This window comes from Amblyraja radiata, chromosome 2, assembly GCF_010909765.2.
Source record: "Amblyraja radiata isolate CabotCenter1 chromosome 2, sAmbRad1.1.pri, whole genome shotgun sequence".
Classification (NCBI taxonomy): domain Eukaryota; kingdom Metazoa; phylum Chordata; class Chondrichthyes; order Rajiformes; family Rajidae; genus Amblyraja; species Amblyraja radiata.
Genome location: NC_045957.1, coordinates 78,103,213 through 78,126,545, shown reverse-complemented (window position 1 = coordinate 78,126,545; position 23,333 = coordinate 78,103,213). Strand labels below are relative to the sequence as shown.

The 23,333-nt window shown below is 41.3% G+C and overlaps 1 protein-coding gene across 1 annotated transcript in view; it reads right to left on the bottom strand.

The window, feature by feature from the left end:
- The window catches only part of LOC116990921 (cadherin-12-like), an 878,073-nt gene that overhangs the window by 662,662 nt on the left and 192,078 nt on the right, over window positions 1-23,333 (bottom strand). The window contains exon 2 of the mRNA XM_033049096.1: window positions 142-182. The gene's annotated coding sequence lies outside the window, so the exon portion shown is untranslated. The remainder of the gene's footprint in view (window positions 1-141; window positions 183-23,333) is intronic.

Below are 23,333 nucleotides of genomic sequence, written 5' to 3'. Positions count from 1 at the left end.
GTAGTAAAAAATATATAAATTATTTGAGGGTCCCAAACCCCTTTAAAATCAAAGAATAGAAGAAAAGAGAACCAAAGAGATGTGCTGTCACACAGATCTTGGGCAAGCCAAATAATGCAATGGAAGTAAAACTGCCCTTACCTTCTTAGTCATCCTTTTCCATTAAATTCATTTGAGGTGATCTGTACAAAGAATAAAATTAGCATATTAGCAAAAGTGCTACAGCAATAATTCTGATCAAGTCATCTGATCTGTAACCAGGGCAGAAAAACAACATCAACAAGGGAGAGCTTAATACTTTGCATTTCTCAATCAATTGACGTTTTTCACAGTAACCAAAGCAGCAAATGGAAAATTGATAAATAATCTACAACTGTGAAGTTATTAGATTATTGACAATGTACTAATTACACTTTTCCTTGGTCTCCACAGTCCATTCACTAACCTATAATCAAAAAAGAGCAAATTACTTAATATATTTAGTCATCGACCAATAACACACGTGTTTTCAAAAATAGATTTCCTGAGTAACGTAGAATCAGAACTGTTACAGCACAGAATGAGGTCTTTTAACCAATTAAACCCAGTTGTTTAGATGCTTTTGTTCTCCAGTTTATTCCCTGCATTTTTCTTTTCCATCAAGTATTGATTGGTTTATTGTCGCCACTAGTACCAAGATAATTTCAAAAACTTTGCTTTGCATGCTGTCTAGGCAAATCAGACCAGACACAAGTAGACCAGGTAGTGCAAAATAGAAAATAAAGAGAGTGCAGAATGTGATGTTGCAGCTACAGAGAAAGTGAAGTTAAAATGAAACAAAGTTCATGGAATGCAATGAATTAGATTAACAGATCTGGAATTCATCCGTAGCATATGAGAGGTCTATTCAAAAGTCTGATAACCATAGGGAAGACGCTGGTCCTGAATCAGGTGGTGTGTGCTTTCAAGCTTTGTACCTTCTGCCCAACAAGAGAAGGGGAGAAGGGAGAATGACCAGTGTGAGTGGCCCTTAAATTTGTTGGCTACTTTCCCGAGGCAGCACAAGATGTACTGGAGTAGGGTTGAATGGGGAGGGAGTGGATGGGGGGGGGAAGAAGATGTGGGGAGGCTGAAATACGTGATGGACTGAACTGCTTTGAGGGATCTCTGTAATTTTCTGCTGTCATGGACAGAACAGTGGCAAGAGTCACTTGAAGCATGCTGAATTTCATTGAGCAGAGTGATTGGTGCATGGAGTGTCAATTTGGTTGTTCCAGGACCAACTGTTAGTAATATTAACACCAAGGAACGTGAAGCTCAGGTCCCTCTGCAAGTCAGCATCGTTTGGTCGTTAGATAGCTTTGTGAGTTCCTCAAACTTCTCTGCTTAAAAAATAACAACCCAGCTATTTTAGTCAATGTATGCAACTTGATATATATCTTCAGCAATATTTGAGAGAAAGGTATTTTGTAAATATTATATTTATTAAATAAGATTTTTACTTCATTGTGAAATTGAAATTGCAATTCAGTAATTCTTTTGAACAAAGGGTAACTGTAGAGCATCTAATATATTGGTTTTTAATATAGTTCCTACAGTTGCATGCTTACACTTTTTTCTCTGGCAAGTTAAATACTTATACTTGATTTGATTTAATCTTAAAATAAAGCCTATATTTGACATTTTGCATTGATAAATTGATTCTTGCTTCTTTTCAAGACCCGGTAAAGCTCTGTCATCCAGTCTATCAGAACCACCATTATATTTGCACAAAATAACATTTATTAGGGAAGAAAATACTCCAAAAGCATTTAATGAATCATTTTCTACTTTTAATCATTTCAAAGATGAATTTATAAATGATTAAAGTACAATAATTGCATATCAAAAACATAATTATAAATAATTATCAAACATAATCATATACTTATTAAAAGTCTGATCTTGTACGTGTGTATGTGTGTGACTTTACATCTTCGCCAAACCACTACGCGGTAACGATGAAGTTTTAACATTATTTTTGCTTTTAAAAAAGCATTATTCTGCTTTTTTTTTAATTACAAGCAGTGCACAAAAGTATAAACCGCGGCATGGCATAACACATTTATTGTACAGCTTCCATTTTAATTTTAACAAAGATGAAATAGAAAAAGAGAGAAAGAGCAAGAAAGAAAGAAAGTGAAGAGAGAGTGAATGTGTAAAAATAGAACCCCTAAACTACCAAATGAATGAAGTCACAGAGTGAATAAATAAAAACTTTTTAAAAAAAAGACAAAAACGAAAAATAATTTTAAAAAAACACGTGTTAATATACCTGCTTCATTTCTCACCACACCCATCATCCTGTCCGTAAATCGGTTTAATTCCAAAATTGTGTTGCACCATACTATCCTTGTAATGAATCAATGAAAGGCGACAATATCTTTGAAAATTGCTCTGATTTTCCTGCTAAGACAAGTCTCATATCTTCAAGATGTAGCGTCTCAGACATGTTTGTGATCCACATTTTAAGAGTTCGGGTAGATGCATTTTTCCAAAATTTAAGTATAAGTTTTTTCGCCATTATCATGCCATAGTTATAGTTTACATATTCCGATTGACATTTTTCCCGTTGAGGCCGGGATCACCTTATCTGAACATTTTATGATTTATTTCTCGACTCATTACAGATTAAAAGTCTAAAAAAGTCAAAAGACTTTGAAATGAAAACCACCATCTTCAACTGATGACGTCACAATTGCTCAGCTGGCAGAGATCAGCTTCAATAAAGATTTCATCCTATATTTGACATTATTTGTGATTATAGCTTAGAAAATGCCAACTGCCACAAGATTTTTACATATTCTGATTCACATTTTTCCCCTCTAGGAAGAAATCACTTTCACTGAATATTTTATGCTTTATTTCTTGAATTATTACTGATTAAGTTTAAAAAAAACAAAATACCTTGAATTTCAAACCGACCAGCTTCAACTGATGACGTCACAATGGCTTGACTAGCAGGAAGAGGGCAAATTGCTATTGCAACACGCAGGACAAGTGCAATTGTAATTATTATTAAAGAGCACTGCTGAGGGAGGCAAGGGGAGTGCTGAAATTTTACATTCGGGAACAGCTTGAGTTGGGATCCACACCTCCCGTGGGGGCTATGGGTAGGGAATGGGTGTGTTGGTCCAGTATTTGCTAAAAGCAAAGAATAACTATCTCGGGAGGTGAACGGGTGGTTGATTTAATTTTTGCTTTATTTCCAATATACAGTAGCCCAGAGTTTTATGCTAAGATCATATTGTTTTCAACAAAATTACACTTTAAACTATGAAACAATAAACTGTGCTGTATATAAGAGTGCCTCTTTTGATTTTATTGGAATTAATTAAACATCATAGATTTACACCGTAGGGTGAAGATTATAATGAGGGAAAAAGGTCAGAGTAGCAGCTTCATGTAATCAATTTATCAGTGGTCATATTCCCAGGCTCTGCTTGCAGCAGGTTCTTGTACTGACTTTCTACCAAAAATAAAATTGCTGATCTCTTGTCAGCTCATGATAGTGTTCCATCAAGTCAAGGCAACCTGCCAGTTAACAGAAGGAGGAAGTCAAGAGAGGTTTCAAGGTAGGCCACAGATCAGTACCACTTGCCATATGGCTGCAAAACAACAGCAGTCAGGTCATTAATATGCTGAGCTGCCTTCCAACCAGCCTCCAAATGCAAGGGATGATGCAGGAGGAGAAAATTAGGTTTCAGAGTTAAGGTTGACAAAATCTGGTTACAGTGTTCCGATGGAGTTTCAAATGAAGGATTTATGGTTCTTTCAGAAGCCATTGCGATTACTTTGATGACAAGTTAAGTGATGTATTGGATAGAACTATTGCAAATAACTCAGGTAGCCACTTCACAAGAGTTGGTAGCGATATAAGGCAAGCAAATGTTTCTGTAATTAATCCCTTGAACATATTCACAAATGTTGTGCTGGAACTTATAAACCAATGATATACATTTGCATTTAAAAGACCAATTCACATTTTCTGTAAATCTTTTCAGTTCTCATGTGAGTTTCTTGAATTCTCCAATAAATTGGCGTCAGATCTAGTTCTGCACTTTTTTTCCAGAAAGCCCTAGCAGTTTGTTTGTATATTCAGACAGGAAACATAATGCAGAGAGTTTTCTCTGGATCTTGGCACCGTCAAATATGTAAATTAAATCATAGGAATTATACTGGTAGGACGTCATTGTTGCAAAACACTTATTCATTACAATGTGATTCTGATCCAATCAATATATTTGAGAATAAATGTCTAATAACATGAAAAACAGTTTGAACTCTGAGACATAACTCTCATAGTCTCACTGCTAGTGGAAGCCTCTGCCAACACCAAAGGCAAGAGACTTCAGTAGTCCATGTGTGACCACAGTACAATAATAAAATTCATTTATTTGGTCCAAGAAACAACAGCTTTAATTTAAAACAGTGTTCCCACATTCCTTCTACTGTTCTGGATACTTGATAAGAGCAAATATAAGTGTACCTGCACGGTTTATGGCAAATAGGAACACTCATGATCCCAGTCCATTGGTGAAGTCCTCTCCTTATCTACTCTAGAAGAAATAATTTCCAGTCATGTGTCACATATTTCCTGTCACATGACAAATCACAATAGCGAGCAAGATTTAGTTAAGCTGCTAACCAGACCATTATCACACCAACAATGATATGTGGTCTATTTAGTCAATGTGTCAGTAAATTAAGTAGAATATATATTATTATTTTAAATCAATTAAAGCTTGTACCGTCTTCCATATCACACGACAGCCATTCTATGCTCAATGCCATGGAGGTGCAATGCAGTAACGTATGCATGTGAGCTCAGTTTCTGAAATTCTGGACGTCCAAGAAAGGAATTCCATAAACAAATTGCACTGCAATGCACTTTACCAACCTTTCTGAAATAAACCATTGGAGTTCGCAGGTTCAAGAGATGTTACCAGAGAAGCCAAATACATTTCTATAGTCCTCTTTGTAAATAGGATACAATGCAGCATCAATGTGGTCCAAGAACTGGATGCTTAAAATAGATAGAGGTTCCTTTCAAGTTAATAGCATTGTTTTCTCTCTGATGGTATACTTTGCGCATTACTGCTGATACAGAGATTCAAAAAAGTCAGCAGCATTCCATGACATATGTAACATTTTTTTCTGCATTTGATGAAGAGTTATTGCAGGATAATTGAATAATTGCTGCAGAACATCCAAATTTGACCTTTCTTGTTTACATGGCATTGAATTGATGTGGTGAATTTCTGATGAATGGTAAGCCAGGTTAGAATTGGTGTCGGGTGAGATAATGTTAGTACCTTTAAGAGTCAAAGGAAATTATTTGAAATTGCTTTAGTTGAAGATTGGCTTTTGTTTGTGTGTCATAAATGTTGGTTATCTTTCAAACATGGACTTTAGCACTTTTGACAAGGTCAGCCTTTAATGGCACAATTGCCTTCAAGAACATAATTGTAGGCTCGTTTCTTAAATGGTTGCGTTTATTGTCATGAAGTTGCTCTCCGCTCAACACTTAGATGTTTGGATGAGTGACAATAGCATTTATTAGCCAATGTTTGAACATTGTCCAGGCCTGGCTTCATATTGGCAGCAAGATTAACTGCTCACTGTATATCGTGCCACTGTAGGTGGGTGGCAGGACAATGGAAGAGTGGGGAGCAGGGAATTAATGGGTCTGCAAGAGGAAATGGAAGTAGTACAGATGAGTGGAACCTAGGGGGACTGTTCCTGCGCGGTGTGACTTTATGAGACTACAGTTGAAATATCTTTTGGTTCCATGGACATCACTGTTTTTAATGATGTCAACTATTTCATGCAGTGAATCAAGTTGACAAAACACTGGCCTCTGTGTGGGTGGAAGCCTGAGGAGGAAGAGGCCAAGATGGATTGTGCACTTAGCATATCTAACATTAGCAATATCTAATCTATTGGTTGGACAGTTCTGCCCAACAGTCAGAATGGATAAGAATGGAGAAAGAGGACTGTTCTCCTTTTAATATAGGAGCGATCCTCTTCTCCTCGACAAAAATGAATAACACAATATATAAGAAGAACCCAATCATCCATAATACAATACGAATTTGGAAACAAATAAATTAACTTTAAAATTAAGAAATCTATCACTTTTAACTCCATTAGTTAATAATCCAGCATTTAAACCATCTTTCACTGATAAAACATATAACCAGTGGGAAAAACTGGGAATTAAACGGATCTGTGATATATACGAAATGGGAAACTTGCTTTCATTTCAACAATTAAAATCGAATTACAAGCTGAAAAATAACCAATACTTTAAATATCTTCAGATCCGTGACTTCCTGAAAAAACATATACAAGGATACCAAACTTTAACTAGACTCATTGGAAGAAGCAATGAACAATAAGGCTGAATCAACAAAATTAATATCATATTTATACAATAGTATCTTAAATATAGAATTACCACTGACAGAGGCACTTAGAGAAGAATGGGAATGAGAACTACTGATAAAAATCCCAAAATAAACTTGGGAAAAACACTTGATATATATACATAAATGTTCGATTAATGCAAGACATAATTTAATGCAATTTAAAATTCTACACAGATTATATTATTTGAAAACTAGGTTGCACAAATTCTACCCAAATACTTCCCCCATTTGTGATAAATGTTCATCTCGGAATGCCACTACAACACACTCTTTTGTTTCTTGTATAAAATTACACAAATTTTGGAGCTAAATCTTTGAAATAAAACGTAATTACTTAAGATAAAACTTGATCCTAACACTGAACTGATTATATTTGGATTACTGGAAGACGAGAATAAATTGAATATGTTTCAAAAATCATTCCTTAATTATGTTTTAATAACTGCAAAAAAACTTATACTGACATTTTGGAAAAATACATCGATACCAACGCTTAAAATGTGGATTTCAAACATGTTGGAAACCTTACATCTTGAAGAAATGCGATTCCTCCTAACAGACAAAGTAGACCAATTCCTAAGGATTTGGTCTCCATTTGTCGACTTCTTACAAGCATACGGTGCAACACAAACGTAGAAATGATCCGTCTCAGGACTGAGTGAATGGTGGTCAAGAATAACAAATAGCAATCTCTCCTTTATTCTTCTGCTTTCTACCTCTGCTTCTTTTCTCTTCATTTTATTTCTTTTCTCATTTTCCTTTTCTCACTTTCTGATATCACACACTTCTCTATTTCTTTTCTATTCTTTTTCTGTCTCCTTTTTATTGTTAAAATATAAATAAGAAGAAGATGTACATGAATTGTAACATGTCAATATATACTAGGTATCTATGGTACCATATTATTGTACTTACTTCTAATAAATAAAAATAAAATACATAAATAAATAAATAAATAAGCATATCTAGCAGTAGGTTATTTTCACTGTTTGATTTTTACTTTTTGTTCTCATGTTCTGGTCTCTTCAAATGAGAAATGGGTATAGTTTATTTTACTACTCATTATTTATTTTTCATCACTATTCATGACTAGGCTGGCACAGTGGTGCAGTGCTAGAGTTGATGCCTTACAGTGCTTGAGAACTAGGTTTGATCCTTACCACTGGTGGTGCCTGTATGGAGTTTGTAAATTCTCCCTGTGACCGCGTGGGCATTCTCCAGGTGCTCCAGTTTCCTCCCATACACCAAAGATATATAGGCGTGTAGGTTAATTGCCTTCTGTAAATTGTAAAATGTCCCTAGTATGTAGGATAGTTAGTAGACAGGGTGACCAGCATGGATTCGGTTGGCTGAAGGGCCTGTTTCCATGCTATACATCTAAAGTCTAAAAGTCTAAAGTCTGGATGCAACAGGACTATATCATTTTGATCTGATCTATTGGATGTGGTATAGGTTGGCTCCATTAAATGCACGAATATGTACATTAAATGTAGGTACATATAATCAAGTACTGTCATATCCACCAGTTGGCATCTTAACCTAATGTTTGCACACTTCAAGTCAACCAGAATTAGTCTGAAGAAGGGTCCTGACCTGAAATGTCACCTATCGATGTTCTCCAGAGATGCTGCCTGACCCGTTGAGTTACTCCAGCATGTTATGTCTTTTTTTTGTAAACAAGCACCTGCAGTTCCTTTTTTTCTACAGCCATAATTGTTTCCTGATTAGAAGGTAATGTGAGCCTGAAAGATATGCCTCACACAATCATAATCATAATCATACTTTATTAGCAACATACGAGGAATTTGATTTGCCTTACTGTCATACCAATACAATATACATTTTAACATAAACATCCACCACAGTCACTGCTCCATATTCCTCCCTGTGATGGAAGGCGAAAAAAAAAGTTCAAACTTCTTCCCTTCTTTATTCTCCCGCGGTTGGGGCACTCGAACCTTTCATTGATGGGACAATCTTGGCTCCCGTAGCCGGCGGTCGGGCCCTTCGCATTGGGGAGATCAAGCTCCTGTATCAGGGAATCTCAGCTCCCCGCACCAGGCGATTGGACTCCGGGTTGGGGCAGGTCGAAATTCTTGCGACTTTGGAGCTTCCCGACATCAGCCTCTACCCGAGACTATGAGCTCCTTGATATTGAAATCCACAGGCCTCGGTTGGAGCATCGATCCAAGGCAAGGGATCGCAGGTTCTGATGGTAAGTCCACGGCCCGGCGGTGGAGCTTAAAGTCAGTCTCGAGCAAGGCCTCCAGCGAAATGATGGTAGGCCGCAGAGCGACCGGAGATACGATCCGGCAATCACCGGCAAGATAAGAGATTGAGAAAAAAGTTTCCCCCGATCCCCCCCCCCCCCCCACATAAAGCAAACCAGAAAACATTAACACATACTTTTTTAAACACACTAAAAATAACAAAAAAGATAAAAAGACAGACAGACCATTGGCGAGGTTGTCATCGCTGCGGCCGCCACCCAGTGGATATGGGCAGTCGGCCTTTTCGGAGGACAGGCAGGAGGTCATCTCACTGGAATCACACCTGGGACAAGCTGGTTGAGCCCAATGGTGGAAAAAGTTGCAAGATGACATTATGAATCAAGACCCTCCATTGGGATTGGGAAGGGGATAGGTTGCCTGCATATCTCAGTCGATGAGGGGTGAGATAGCGAATGGCACATAATAGGTGGATTGAGATTGGTAGGGGATGATGGGTAGGTGGAACACATATTGAAAGTGCAACATCTACTTTAGATAAGGCGTTTGCACAATGGGAAAACTCAGGAATTAAAAATGCTGGGAGATCTTTACGAGAAGGGGAACTTCCTTTCGTTTCAAGAATTACAGTAGAACTATAATTTGAAAGCTAGTAATTTTTTAGATATCTTTAAATCCGAGACTATGTGAAAACACACACAGAAGACTGTCATTTTATGGGCCTAGATATATTAGACGAATGCATGAATAGAAAGGCGGATACAAGTAAGTTAATATCCTACATTTACAATACCCTTTTAACTGCACACATCCCATCTTCTGAAATGATTAGGCGAGCTTGGGAAGATGAATTGGGTTTACTAATCTCAAAGGATAGTTGGGAGGAAAGCCTTTTATACATACATTACTGCTCTCTTAATGTTAGGCACTCCCTGATAAAATTTAAAATACTGCACAGACTCTATAAAACTGATTATATTAGGTATGTCAGAGGCCTGTTCTAAGCTAACGATATTTCAAAGACGTTTCCTCTATTACAGCCTGATAATGGCGAAAAATTTAACACTTACATTTTGGAAACAGACAACAGTCCCTACAGTGAAGATGTGGATTACAGATATGTCTGAGACACTACACTTGGAAAACATTAGGCTTGTCTTGGTGGAAAAAACAGATTAATTTCTTAAGACATGGATACCCTTTACTGAATTTTTACAACAATAGTATGGTGAAACACAAATTTAATTTTAAATCCGATGCTATGATGGGTGAGGGGCGGGGGGGGGCAAGGTATATCTCCATCTTTTCTTTTCTTATTTCTCTTTCTTTCCGCTGCACTTTTTTGGTAGCTTAGGGGTCTTTTTCTTGTTCTTTTCTATTTTATCTCTTCATTTTTTCTTTTCTTCTTTTCTTGCTTTCTCTTTATTTTTATTTTTCCTTTCTTTTTAAATTTAGATTATAAGGTTAAAAATGAAGCTGTACAATAATTGTATAATTGTAGATGCCAAGCGTTTTATCCTTGTACAATTGCTTCTAATATAAATTAAAAAAAATTAAAAAGTGCAACACCTCATATTCCTTGGATTGTATGAACATTAAATATATCCATTCACCCATATGCCTTGTGTTCTACTCACACGCACACCCTCCTGTTCACCTACCTACCCCACCCAACGCCCCCTTTCCCCCCCTCCCCCCAAGTCATGTTAGATGCTGGTAATCTTTCCTGTTTTCTCTCACAGTTTTCCTGTTTGCTGACACAGAACATCGATATAATCTATTTTTTGCTAGAGCAATAGCTGTTTCAAACACTTTCTGCCAGCATTCTGTTTCATTTTTCAGATACCTAGATTCTATTGTGTTCTCAAGGCCCAAAGGACATCTATGAACAAGCAACTATGAATGACCAGTCTGAAGAAGGGTTTTGGCCCGAAACGTCGCCCATTTCCTTCGCTCCATAGATGCTGCTGCACCCGCTGAGTTTCCCCAGCAATTTTGTGTACCTTCTATGAACAAGCAACTATTTTACGACTATTAAATTGGTCACAATTACTAGCATTTTTTTAAATTCCAGTTGCATTTTAGTGGTTATATGTGAATTCCTCAGCAGCTATAGTGAGGTTTGAACCCAGGTCACCAGTTCCTTGAGCTTAATTACTAGCCCACAAACACACCTACTCCACTAACATATCGTTTACAACACTTGCGAATTGTTAGGCCAAATCTCAATGCTGTCCATGTCTTATAGTAATGTTCTGTGTCATTGGCTGAAGTCATGCTAAAGGAGATGGATGCTCTGCAATTATTTGTTTGCATGCCCATTTTATATCGGATGGGGTGAAGAACATTGATGGAACAGCTTAAGGCGTTCCATTAGCTTATAGAGAAAACATCTCTGAGGAAATTCAGCAACTATGATTTGTACCATGCTGACATTGTTGGCTTGACTTCTACACAAAGAGGAAAGACAGGTCATTGACAAAGTAGCTGAAAGTTGTTCATCTGAAGACATGATCCTGAACTTCTCCAGTGAAGCCCAAACAGAATCAATTGGTTGATAACTCATTATTAAATTATCACTCAATAGCACTCTTAATAACTCCTTCCATTGTTTTGCTAATGATTAAGAGTGGACTAATAGGATATTAATTCAACTGGTTCCAGGATGGAGTCATCCTGCTTTTTGTGTATATCTCTATATTTCACATTGTCACTTTGTGGAGAGAGTGTCCAGATTTAAGTTTCTGGGCACTCACATCTCAGAGGACCTCACATGGTCCACCAACACCGCTGCGCTGGTCAAGAAGGCACAGTAACGACTGTTCTTCCTGAGAACATTAAAAAAGACTGGTCTGCCCCAACAGCTGCAGACAACCTTCTACCGCTGCACCACAGAGAGCATACCAACGTATGGCATCTCTGTGTTGTATCTCAGCTGCACGGAGGCGGAGAGGAGAGCTCTTCAGCGCGTCGTCCACAGAGCGCAGAAGTTTATTGGGACACCGCTACCAGCCTTGGAGGACATCTACCACACACGGTGCCTCAGGAAGGTCGTCAGCATCCATAAAGATTCCTCACACCCTTGTAATGGACTGTTCGAATTACTTCCCTCCGGCAGACGTTACAAGGCCTTCTACGCCTGCACCTCCAGACTCAGGAACAGCTTCATTCCCAGAGCTATAGCGGCTCCGAACCGGCCCTGCTGAGTGCCCCCCACCCCCCTGGACTGTCTCCCTCGGATGGTCACGTCGCACAGACACATCTGCACTTTAGCCTGTTTTGACTGTTTTTACTGTTTTACTGTTTTAATGTTCTTTTTACAAGCCATGTTCTCGGGGTATCTAAATCTAAATGTTATTAGTTATTTAAGTTATGACATTGAATGGAAGTTGCATACCAAATCTCGTTGCACTTTTGTGCAATGACAATAAAATATATTATATATTATATTATATTGATACTGGTGTTGAACATGTACTGGAGCAGGTTGTCTAGGAGCACATTTAGCTCTTACGAACACACCTCCAGCATTAAAACCAGATTGTTATCTGGACCATTATTCTTTTTTTGTGTCTAGTGCATTCAGTATTTCATGATATTGTGTGGAGTAATTGAAAATGCTGAAGACTGTTATCAGTTAAGATATCCAAAATTGGCTGAGGGAGACTGAATGAAGGCTTATGCCTTTTCTTTCCCCCTGTAAATCCTCTTCTATCCTCTGGCATGCAGATTGTTCCTCCAGTTTGTTGATTATTTTACTTTAAGTGCCTTGGTCCTTGAAATGATGCATTTCTGTTATGTATATTAAATGAGAGGGGGGTATAGATAGGGTGGGCAGTTACAGCCTTTTCCCCAGAATAGAAATGTCAAAGACTGGAAGGCATAGCTTTAAAATGAGAGGAGTAAACTTGAAAGGCGATTATGTGGAGCAAGTTTTGTTTTACATAGAGTGTGGCGAGTGCCTAGAACGTGCTGCCAGGAATAAAGGTGGAGGTAGATATGATAGGAGCATTTAAGAGGCTATTAGATAGGCACATAGATATCTGGGGAACAAGGGGATCATGTGCAGGCAGATGAGATTATTTTAACTTGGCATCATGTTCAGCATGACATTGTGGGCTGGAGAGTTTGTGTTCTATATTTGATGTCTTGTTATTTGTGGAATGTCTTAGCTCTCTCTGTAGGGTACTACTAATGCAGTTTATCTATGTAGTTTTGGTTTGTAACTTTATCATTTTGGAATTCCAATATCAAGCATGCTAGGCACTACACCTGGCAAGCTGATCTGTGTTATTATTATTGGTATGCTCCGTTGTGAAGCAAGGTTTTGACCTGAAATGGCGAAAATACCTTTCTGCCCACAGATGCTGCTCATTCTGCTGAGTTCCTCGAGCAGATTGTTTGTTGCTCCAGATTCCAGCATCTAGCATCTCTCGTGCCTCGGCTCTATATTATTCATTGGATCAGAATTGGTCATCTGAATTAATAACAGTGCAGGGGTGGGAGATAAAATGGTCACAGACTGTGCTAGGATAGTTACAGTATCTTGCTGCTTCCGAGAGCACATCGAGGATACTCAGTTTGAGCAGGAGGTTCAGTTGTTTATCTGGTTCAGTGATAATGTCAGACCGTACTACCAATGCATGAAGATGAGACATGGTTTTTACAAGTACAAATTTTCAGCTCTTTCCTTTTAAAAGAAATAAAAAACATTGCTTTCACTGTGATTCTAATAAAGTATTTTGTGCTTGAAACAACCACCTGAATAATAAAAATGTTCTATATTTCCCTTTATATTTGATGCTGATATAAAATTAATGTCTGCAATTACTTATCCACTGAGTAGTACAAATGGTATTACCTTTGAAGTTGATTTTAATATTTTACTGTCCGCATTGACCCTCCATGTGCTTCTGGACTGGTGGTCTTGCCTATAGAACTCTCATCTCTCCTAAAGAAAGGCTCACACTAAGTGCCATCCCTGTGGGCTTTACATCATACTCAATCTGCCTTTGATCCTGGCTTCTTTTTTTAATGGGTTGGATCAACTGCTGCTACATATGAAGACAGCCACAGAACAAGGTCAGTGCCACCCTCTTGACCCACTTCCAGGTGTCCAATGTACTTGAATTTAACAGCTTCTTTGCTAGCTTCAAGAAAATGTGCAAAAGTGCAAACTGAAACAACAGGCTAACAATGTTAGCCTGTTGTTTTCATATATCTAATTTCATAAAAATAACATTATGTTTTATATTGTCACATTTTATGCTAAACCCTCATGTTGTAGAAAGCTACAAACTAGAAAATAGGAATCAGATGTTAGATGCTTTTGTCAGCAAAAACATAATATCTTTGAAGAACTTGTCTCAGCACTGTAACTCTGGTGTTTTGTTGATTGTGAGCTGTGTGACAAGTTTCTTTGTTGCTTAATCAATAATCAAATTTGAGTGAATTAATTGAGCATGTGGAATCTCACGTGCCGCATGTAAAATTGTGACACCAATGGAGATGGACATGAGGAATGCTATAGAATTTAATTCAATGCAAGGCACTAATAGAATGTGAGTCTATAAACATAAAGGAGCAGTGACAGCTCCAGTCCCAAAGCAGGATCTGAAGCAAACTGCTGCCATAGACTTAAATGATAGCATTTACCATCAAATGTCCATTCAACAATGAAAAATAGCTTTTTCAGAGAACAGTGAGGGTCTGGAACACATTGCATGGGGTGGTGGTGGAGGCAGATACGATAGAGGCATATAGGAGGCTTTTAGATGGGCACATGGAAATGCAGGTAATAGAGGGATATGGATCATGTATAGGCAGATGAGATCAGTTTAACTTAGCATCATATTCAGCACTAACATTGAGAGCCAAAGGGCCCTCCCTGTTCTATGTCTATGTCTAATGCAAGGCACAAATAAAATGTGAATCTATAAACATAGAACGACACAGACAAATGCAGTGCTGCCATAGATTTAAATGATAGCATTAACCATCATATGTCCATTCAACATTGCAAAATAGTTTCAAGGTAAGATGAATGCATAGATTTTCTCAATGTAATACAACATGAAAGCAAAGAAAGTTAGCCAAAGCAACCAGTAAATGAAATTTATTCACAGAAGGGAAATGTTCATACTAACAAACCCAAAGCTACAGATTATGGAAGCCAAAGTGAACGTGGAGAGCCTTTGTAGCCACACCTCAACAGGTTCGGAACCTGCCATAATGTAGAGGTCTTCTTTCATCACCTCCACCTATTTCTCTGCCAAGGATTCTTTGCTCCCTTTTTGCAACTCCTTCTCCCATCTCTAACACTCCTCCTTCTGGACTCCCCCTGTAAACCCTCTCTTGACTTTTTAATCTCCAATTGCTGTTGCTCCAATCAACCATTTCAACTTTTCCACTCTCCTTACCCATTCTAATCTCACCCCTTCTGAATGCACAGGCCTCTGCTCACTTAATACCAATCTCAATATTGTCATCAAACCCACAGACAAGGAAGGTGCCATTGTAGTTCAGCATTCTCTGACCAGTAAATAGCTCTTGGTCACCCCTTGATCACAACCCCAATGACGAACACCAGGCCACCCTCTCAATCCATCACTGATTTTATCGCCTCTGGCAACCTACCTTCCACAGCCTCCAACATTATAGTTACCCTCTGAAACTTACCAAACTCTTTCCTAAGCTACACAAGTAAGACTGCATTGATCCATTGTTTCTGCCTGCTCCTGCCGCATGGAACACATTTCCAAATACCTCCATTTGATCTTGTTCCCCTCTTATCCAATCCCTTCTAAACTACACCCAACACACCTTACCCTCTTCACACCTTCAATAAATTCCAAAACCCCAGGCCGCCTTTGCCTCATCTTTACCATCCAGTCCCTTTGAACCTCCATTCTGAACCAGGAAGACCTGAGAGTCATTTGGTTCTTCCATGAACAGAGACCCAACCTGAAATGCCACCTGTCTCATCCCTCCACAGATGCTGCCTGACCCATTGAATTCCACCATCACTTTGTTTTTTGCTCATGACTCCAGCTTCTGCAGTTTTGGGGGGGAATGTGTCAACAAAAACATCAATGTGGCAGCAGATTGCCTAATTATGGCTGAGAACACATATCAAAGTAAATTCAGCCAAGTATTTTGCAAATTACACTAAAGTAGGTGGTACACTTGTGAAGATGGTTATCACAAATTACAACAGGATCTTGATCAGCTTGTAATTTGGCTGAGGAATGGCTAATGGGATTTAATGCAGATAAGTGTGAGTTGTTGCATTTTGTGAAGTCAAACTAGGGCAGGACCTTCACAGTGAACGGCAGGGTCATGGGGAGTGTTGTAGAGCAGAGGTATCTAAGAGAACAGATACATAATTCCCTGAAAGTGAAGTCAGAGTGACATAGAATTATTTTGGTACATTGCCCTTCGTCAGCAGGGTATTGTGTATAGAAGTTGGGGTGTTATGCTACAGTTGTACACCGCTCGGTTCACTAGTGTGAACCATTACAGCATTTTTGGAAAACTATCCGACTGGGCTATGCACTGTTGGATGGGAACTGGTGTGAATCTCAGCCGTTGCTGACAACACATCCATGATTCATTATGGAGAGGCTGCCTCTGGAGGCTGCCAGTGAGAGGATTGGGTCTCAGCTCAGAGACGGGATGGCTCAGGCTGCACCCCAGCTAGTACACTACGTGTGGATTCTATGGTCTCCCTCTTGATTTTGACGTGGATATGGGGGAAGACATTGTCCCCACTTGTCTCAAACCTGAAATCCATGATCACTATTGAGCTTGTTAACACACATAAATATCCAGCTGGGTAGAGAGGCCATGGCTGATTGGATGAACATATGATGAGCATTTTACGTCACTGGGCCTGTACTCACTGGAGTTTAGAAGGAAGAAGGGGAGGGGGGGGGGGCCTCATTGAAACTTACTGAATAGATAAAGGCCTGGATAAATTTAATATGGAGGGGATATTTCTACTAGTAGGAGAGTCTAGGACCAGAGCCTCAGAATAAAAAAAGACGTACCTTTTGAAAGGAGACAATAGACAATAGGTGCAGGAGTAGGCCATTTGGCCCTTCGAGCCAGCACCACTATTCAATGTGATCATGGCTGAAAATCCCAAATCAGTACCCCATTCCTGCCTTCTCCCCATATCCCCTGACTCCACTATTTTTATGAGCCTTATCTAGCTCTCTCTTGAAAGCATCCAGAGAACCTGCCTCCACCTATTTCTATGTTTCTATCTCTCTCTTGAAAGCATCTGAGGCAGATAATTCCGTAGACTCACCATTCTCTGTGAGAAAAAGTGTTTCCTCGACTCCGTTCTAAATGGCTTGCTCCTTATTCTTAAACTGTGGCCCCTGGTTCTGGACTCGCCCAAAATCGGGAACATGTTTCCTGCCTCCAGCATGTCCAAACCCTTAACCCAAACCCTCAATAAGAAATCCTCTCATCCTTCGAAACTCCAGAGTGTACAAACCTAGCTGCTCCATTCTCTCAGGATATGACAGTCCCGCCATCCCGGGAATTAATCTTGTAAACCTACGCTGCACTCCCTCAATAACAAGAATGTCCTTCCTCAAATTAGGGGACCAAAACTGCACACTATACTCCAGGTGTGGTCTCACTAGGGCTCTGTACAGCTGCAGAAGGACCTCTTTGCTCCTATATTCGATTCCTCTTGTTATAAAGGCCAACACTGCCTGCTGTACCTGCATGCTTACTTTCATAGACTGATGTACAAGGACCCCCAGATCCCGTTGTACTCCCCCTTTTCCCAACTTGACGCCATTTAGATAGTAATCTGCCTTCCTGTTTTTGCTACCAAAGTGGATAACCTCATATTTATCCGCATTAAACTTCATCTGCCATGCATCTGCCCACTCCCCCAACCTGATGATGAGGAGATGAGGAGGTAGTTCTTTAGTCAGAGGGTTGTGAATCTATGTAATTCATTGCTACAGGGTGTGGAGGCCAAGTTATTGGGTATTTTTAAGGTGGAGATTGACAGATTCTTGATTAGTAAAGGTATCAGGGTATGCGGAGAAGGCACGTGAATGGGGTTAGGAGGGAGAGATAGATCAGTCATGATTGAATGGTGGCGTAGCGTTGATTGGCCGAATGGCCTAATTCTGCTATAACTTATGAACCAATGGCAACACGCCCAATTATGTCAGCTTTTGTGAAGACAGTTGCATTTCAACAATGACAAGCCCCTAGTTTACTGCAGAACTCAGACAGCTCCGACAGTCTAAAAAGGAAGCCTACAGGAGCGGGGATGCAGACCACTACAGGCAGGCAAACTACAAGGTGAGAAGAGGAATCAGACGTGCCAAGGAAAGGTACTCTGAAAGGGCCTTTTCACGGGGCGAGTTGACGCAAGATGTCACCAGAGTGAAGAGGTCGTGGTCCAGCACGAGTCTCGCACGATATAACGGCAGTAGATAAAGAGTTCCCACGGTACTCGGCATTTATGTTATTCGTGCGAGTGACTTGGCCGTTCCCGAGCTGTCGCGTTAAATCTTGAATGAACATCGTGAACTACACGTGACACAAATGATGTAACTTTTTTTTTCACACACTATATATATCCTCCCTTGGTTGAATCGGCTCAAATGTCTTCTGTATTATGGCAAGAAAGTAAATTGCAACGTAGCCATCAAAATGTTTGCAACTGGATTTTAAATGAATGGGAAACTTTTAAATGGAGGAAAATAGTTTTTATAAATTAATAACTTTTGTATGGCGATCATTTAAATGTCTAAACTATGGTTTATCCCAGGCGCTATTCATAAAGACGAAGCTTGCACATATGCATATAAAAATCTTACATGTGCACACATTTACCAGTCAACTTTTCAATTCGTGAATTCGTTTTACTTTTATAACGGGAGTGCCTTTATTAATCTATCCAGTAGTAACCACAGATGCTGTGATTCCAGTACTTGCTTTGATTTGTAATGCTTCAAACCTAACTTACTGGCCGAATTGCACTTTATGATCTTCCAAGGTGGTGAAAGGCGCCATGTAAATGCAAGTTCATTGGCAGTATATGGGCAGAGAGACCCATTGGCAGGAATGTGCAAGTTTACTCGGAGCTTGCATTAAAAACGTGGACGTGAATGCAAAAACGATGTGAAGGAAGGACATGACCTTTTACAGAGAGGGTGTTTACTGCTGCCTCGCAGATGATCCATCCCTGCACCGTGATCTGCTCCGATCAGACTAGGGGGGTAGGGAGGTGGCAATAGGGCCTCTGTCTCCAAATGGGACAGAGCAGCAAGAAAGTGCCTGACCTGCAGAGTCACAAGGAGGAAGAGCAGGGCGCAACAGCACAAGCAGTGCAACCAGAGGCATCTCCTGCCGCTGCTGCCGCTGCTGCTGCTGCTGTTGCTGCTGTTGTTGTTGTTGTTGTTGTTGTTGCCGCGGCGCCGCTGCTGCTGCTGCCCCCGCGCCCACGGCTCCTCCATCTCGCTACAGTAACAAAGGGGGCATGGTCCCGCCCACCTCGCCCGCTCCCATTGGCCCGCCCGCCCCCCCCCCCCCCCCCCCCCTTTGTGACGTCGTCGCCCCCAGCCAGCGAATGGTCGCCCCCGCTGTCAATCAACCGTCCCCCCCCCCCCCTTCTCCCCACGTGACCCTTTCGGTGGATCACCCACCCTCTGAGCTCCTTCTGGCTTGCTAGATGGGTCCCTATTTGCTCAGCCGCTTGCACGCCAAGCCCACATCTGGCAAGCGTGCCAGGCATGCACAGGGGTCGGAAGAGCAAGACAGTTATCTGCATTAATTGAGAATTCTAACCATATTTGTGCAAAGTCATGAAGTAATTGGGCACGAAAGCAAGCCCTTCGGCCCAACTTGCCCACGCCAACTAGGGTTGACAACTTTCTCACTCCTAAATAAGGGTCAAAGGGTCAAAATAAGGGACAAATTTGCCGACGGCAATTCGTTGACCGAGCCGGTGGGCCAGCTGAGGAGTTTTGGCCCGGGCACCGGAGAATATTCGGCACCCCATCCAACTCATGAACCGATGATCGGCCATGAGAAGGAGGGCTGGAGGTGTCGGCGGTAAGCGAAAGTCTAAAGGTCGAACAGCTGGCCAGGCTGCCGAACCTTGCTCACCCTCTCCCTGCTCCAAGGAGCCCACAGGCAGTGTTATCTGTGGCATCTCCTGTTGCCTCTCCACCTGTCTCTCTTGCTGCGTCTCCTCCTCATTCTCCTGCATGGCAAAAACATCTCTGACCCGCTTTACCCCCTTCCTTTGAGATTTTCTGGGAGCCATCTCTGCAAGTGTTCCTGTTAAAAAGATTATCCAACAATGACAATTAGGTGGGACGTCCTCGAAGGACACATGTTCCCATGTGTCCTTTTGAGACCACCTTTTTTAGTCACCCTCTGTCCCCTCTGTCCAGCTTCCGGGTTTACCGTTCGCAGGAGTTCCCACGCGCTATATCTCTAAAATCTGAAGTTATGTAATGTCTAAAGGAACTGCAGACGCTGGTTAATGCTGGTTAATATGCACAAAAGGACACAAAATGTTGGTGTAACTCAGCAGGTAAGTCAGATCTGGGAAGAAAAGCATAAAAAGCTGGAGTAAGTCAGCGGGTCAGGCATCATCTCTGGAGAAAAAGAATAGGTGACGATTCGAATCGGAGCCCTTCTTCAGACATCCTAATCGGAATTGAGTCTGAAGATGCGTCTCGTCCCGAAACATCAGCTTTTTTTCTCCAGAGATGCTGCTTGACTCGCTGAGTTACTCCAGCTTTTTGTGTCTGTCTTCGGTTTAAACCAGCATGTGCAGTTCACTCCTTACACGGGTCTCTGCACAACATTGATTGGTAGCGTTCCGGACCCCTGGACCCGAGGACTCCGACCTGTATCTCTCAAAGAAGTACATGTGAAAAATATCTCACGGACCATAAAAATGCGTAACCTTTCAGTAAAGTCCCTTTTAAAGTCCCTTTTAAAGATTATAGTTATTTTCTTGAATCTCATTAACATAACTCATGAATAAGTTGATGTCCATATGCGGATGTAAATCTTTATTTTTATTTATTTTTTAAATTCAATCCCACTGAAGATAATATGTAATCACCTTCTGTCCCCTCTGTCCAGCTTCCGGGTTCACCGTTCGCAGGAGTTCCCACGGTACCCGCAAGAGTTATTACGGATATCGCACGGATATCGCACTGGCCACTACGTTCATATAATGTTGCAATACTCAACCACAAGTGTACAAGTCACTCTTGGAGAAATTCAAATTTTCTTTAATTTTCTCCCGAGTGACCAAGTTACACGATGACCTGCCGTTAGCGCTACGGTGGTCCACGGTGGTCCACGAATGCCGCACTGTTATCGCACGAGGTTCCCACGATGTTGAACTCTGGTTAACTCTTGCGTCAAGTCGCCCCGTGTAAAGGTGCCATGAGAAGTTGAGGAACAAGTTCTCAGCTACTGACTCTTCAGTTTGGAAGGGCTTGCAAGAAATCACCAGCTACAAGAGGAAAGCCCCACGCTCTTTTGACAATCGTCAGCTGACCTGAATGAGTTCTACTGCAGGTTTGACAAGCAGAAACGTAACCCTGGTATCCTCTCCCCCACCTCCCCAACCATCACAGCCAGACTCCAGTCTGCAAAGACTCGACCCTTCTACACCCACGCCTCCCCAATCACCACTTCACTCTTACTTAAAGCAAGACTCCAGTCTGAAAGGACTGGACCCTTTCCCACCCACCCTTCTCCAATCACCACTTCACACCCAATTAACCATCCCCTCCTTGCTGCACAACATCACTTCTCCATCATCGACAATAAAAATAGAGGAGGTGGAGAGGCTGTTCAGAAGACAGAAAGCTGGAAATCTCCAGGGCCGGATAATGTTTCCCACACTACTCTCAATCTATGTGCCGAACAACTGGCACCGGTCTACACAGACATTTCCAACCAGTCCCTGCAAACCTGTTCTGTCCCTGCCTGCTTCAAAGTCTCCACTATTGTCCCTGTACCCAAAAAGGCAAGGATTACTGGTCTTAATGACTACAGGCCTGTTGCAGTCATGAAGACCCTTGAAGTGGTTGTGCTGGCTAAGCTGAAAAATATCACAACCCCCCTGCTGGACCCTCTGCAGTTTGCATATCAGACCAATAGATCTATGGATGATGCCTGGGCCTGCACTTCATCCTCCAACACCTAGACCACCAGAGGAACTATGCGAGGAATTTGTTTATTGATTTTAGCTCTGCATTCAACACCATTGTGCCAGAGCTACTACACTCCAAATTTTCTGAGTTGACTGACCCCTCTGTCGGTGGATCACCAGCTTCCTGACAGACAGGAAGCAGCATGTGAGGCTAGGAAAGCACATTTCAGACCCAGAAACCTTCAGCATAGGAGCACCGCAAGGCAGCGTATTCTCCCCTCTCCCCTACTCTCTCTACACCAACGACTGCGCCTCCACTGACTCCTCTGTCAAGCTTCTCAAGTTTGCGGATGACACAACCCTGATTGGAATGATCCAGGATGGGGAAGAATCAGCCTACAGACAGGAAGTGACACAGCTGGCGGCCTGATGCCATTGCAACAACCTGGAGCTCAATTCTCTTAAGACAGTGAAATTGTTAGGAGACTTTAGGAGAACACTCCATCCCCTCACCCCACTCACCATCAACAACACCACAGTCACATCTGTGGAGTATTTTAACTTCCTTGGAACCATTATCTCCAGGGACCTTAAATGGGGGGCTAACATTGACTCCACAGTCAAAAAGGCATAACAGAGGATGTACTTCCAGCAGCAGCTGAGGAAGCACAATCCGCCACAGGCATTGATGGTCCAATTCTATACGGCCATCATAGAATCTGTCCTCACCTTCCTCATCATGGTCTGGTTTGGCTCAGCCACCAAGCACGACATCCAGAGGCTGCAGCAAATCGTCCGATCAGCTGAGAAGGTTATTGGCTGCAACCTTCCCTCCATTGATGAACTGTACACTGAAAGGGCATGGAAGCGAGCGGGTAAGATCATCTCTGACCCCTCTCACCCTGGCCACAAAATCTTCCCTCTGGAAGGCAACGGTCTGTCAAAGCTGCCACAGCCAGATATAGAATCAGCTTTTTTCCACGAGTAGTAGCTCTACTCAATAACCAAAAACCTGTAGCCTCCTTTTGCTCTGGTATTTAATTAAATTCACATGTTTAATATTAAAGTTTAATGTGTCATTCCTAACTGTCACTGTATGTCATTGTCACTTGCGGGTGGAGCACTAAGGCAAATTCCTTGTATGTGAATTATTGGTCAATAAACGTATTCATTCATTCATTCAACTTATGAGCTGTGCAGCTAGACAAGGAGACTGATAATGCTGCCTTGATCACATCAAACCGGAGATGATCGGAGAGACTAAAGGTGCACAGTAGTCTGACAATGCACAGAGCAGGTGGTGCCAGTCTCCAGAAATGCCCGCACTCACTGTGCCATCTGGGCAACTGCACCACTCGCCACAGTCTGCCCAAACACAAGACATGGTGCATGGTGATTCATTGCTGGACTTCTGCCAGGTACATGACACCTGCATTCCTCACACCCAGGCTCCCACAGCAACAGTGCATAGCAGTCGAGAGAAGCAGTTCACAT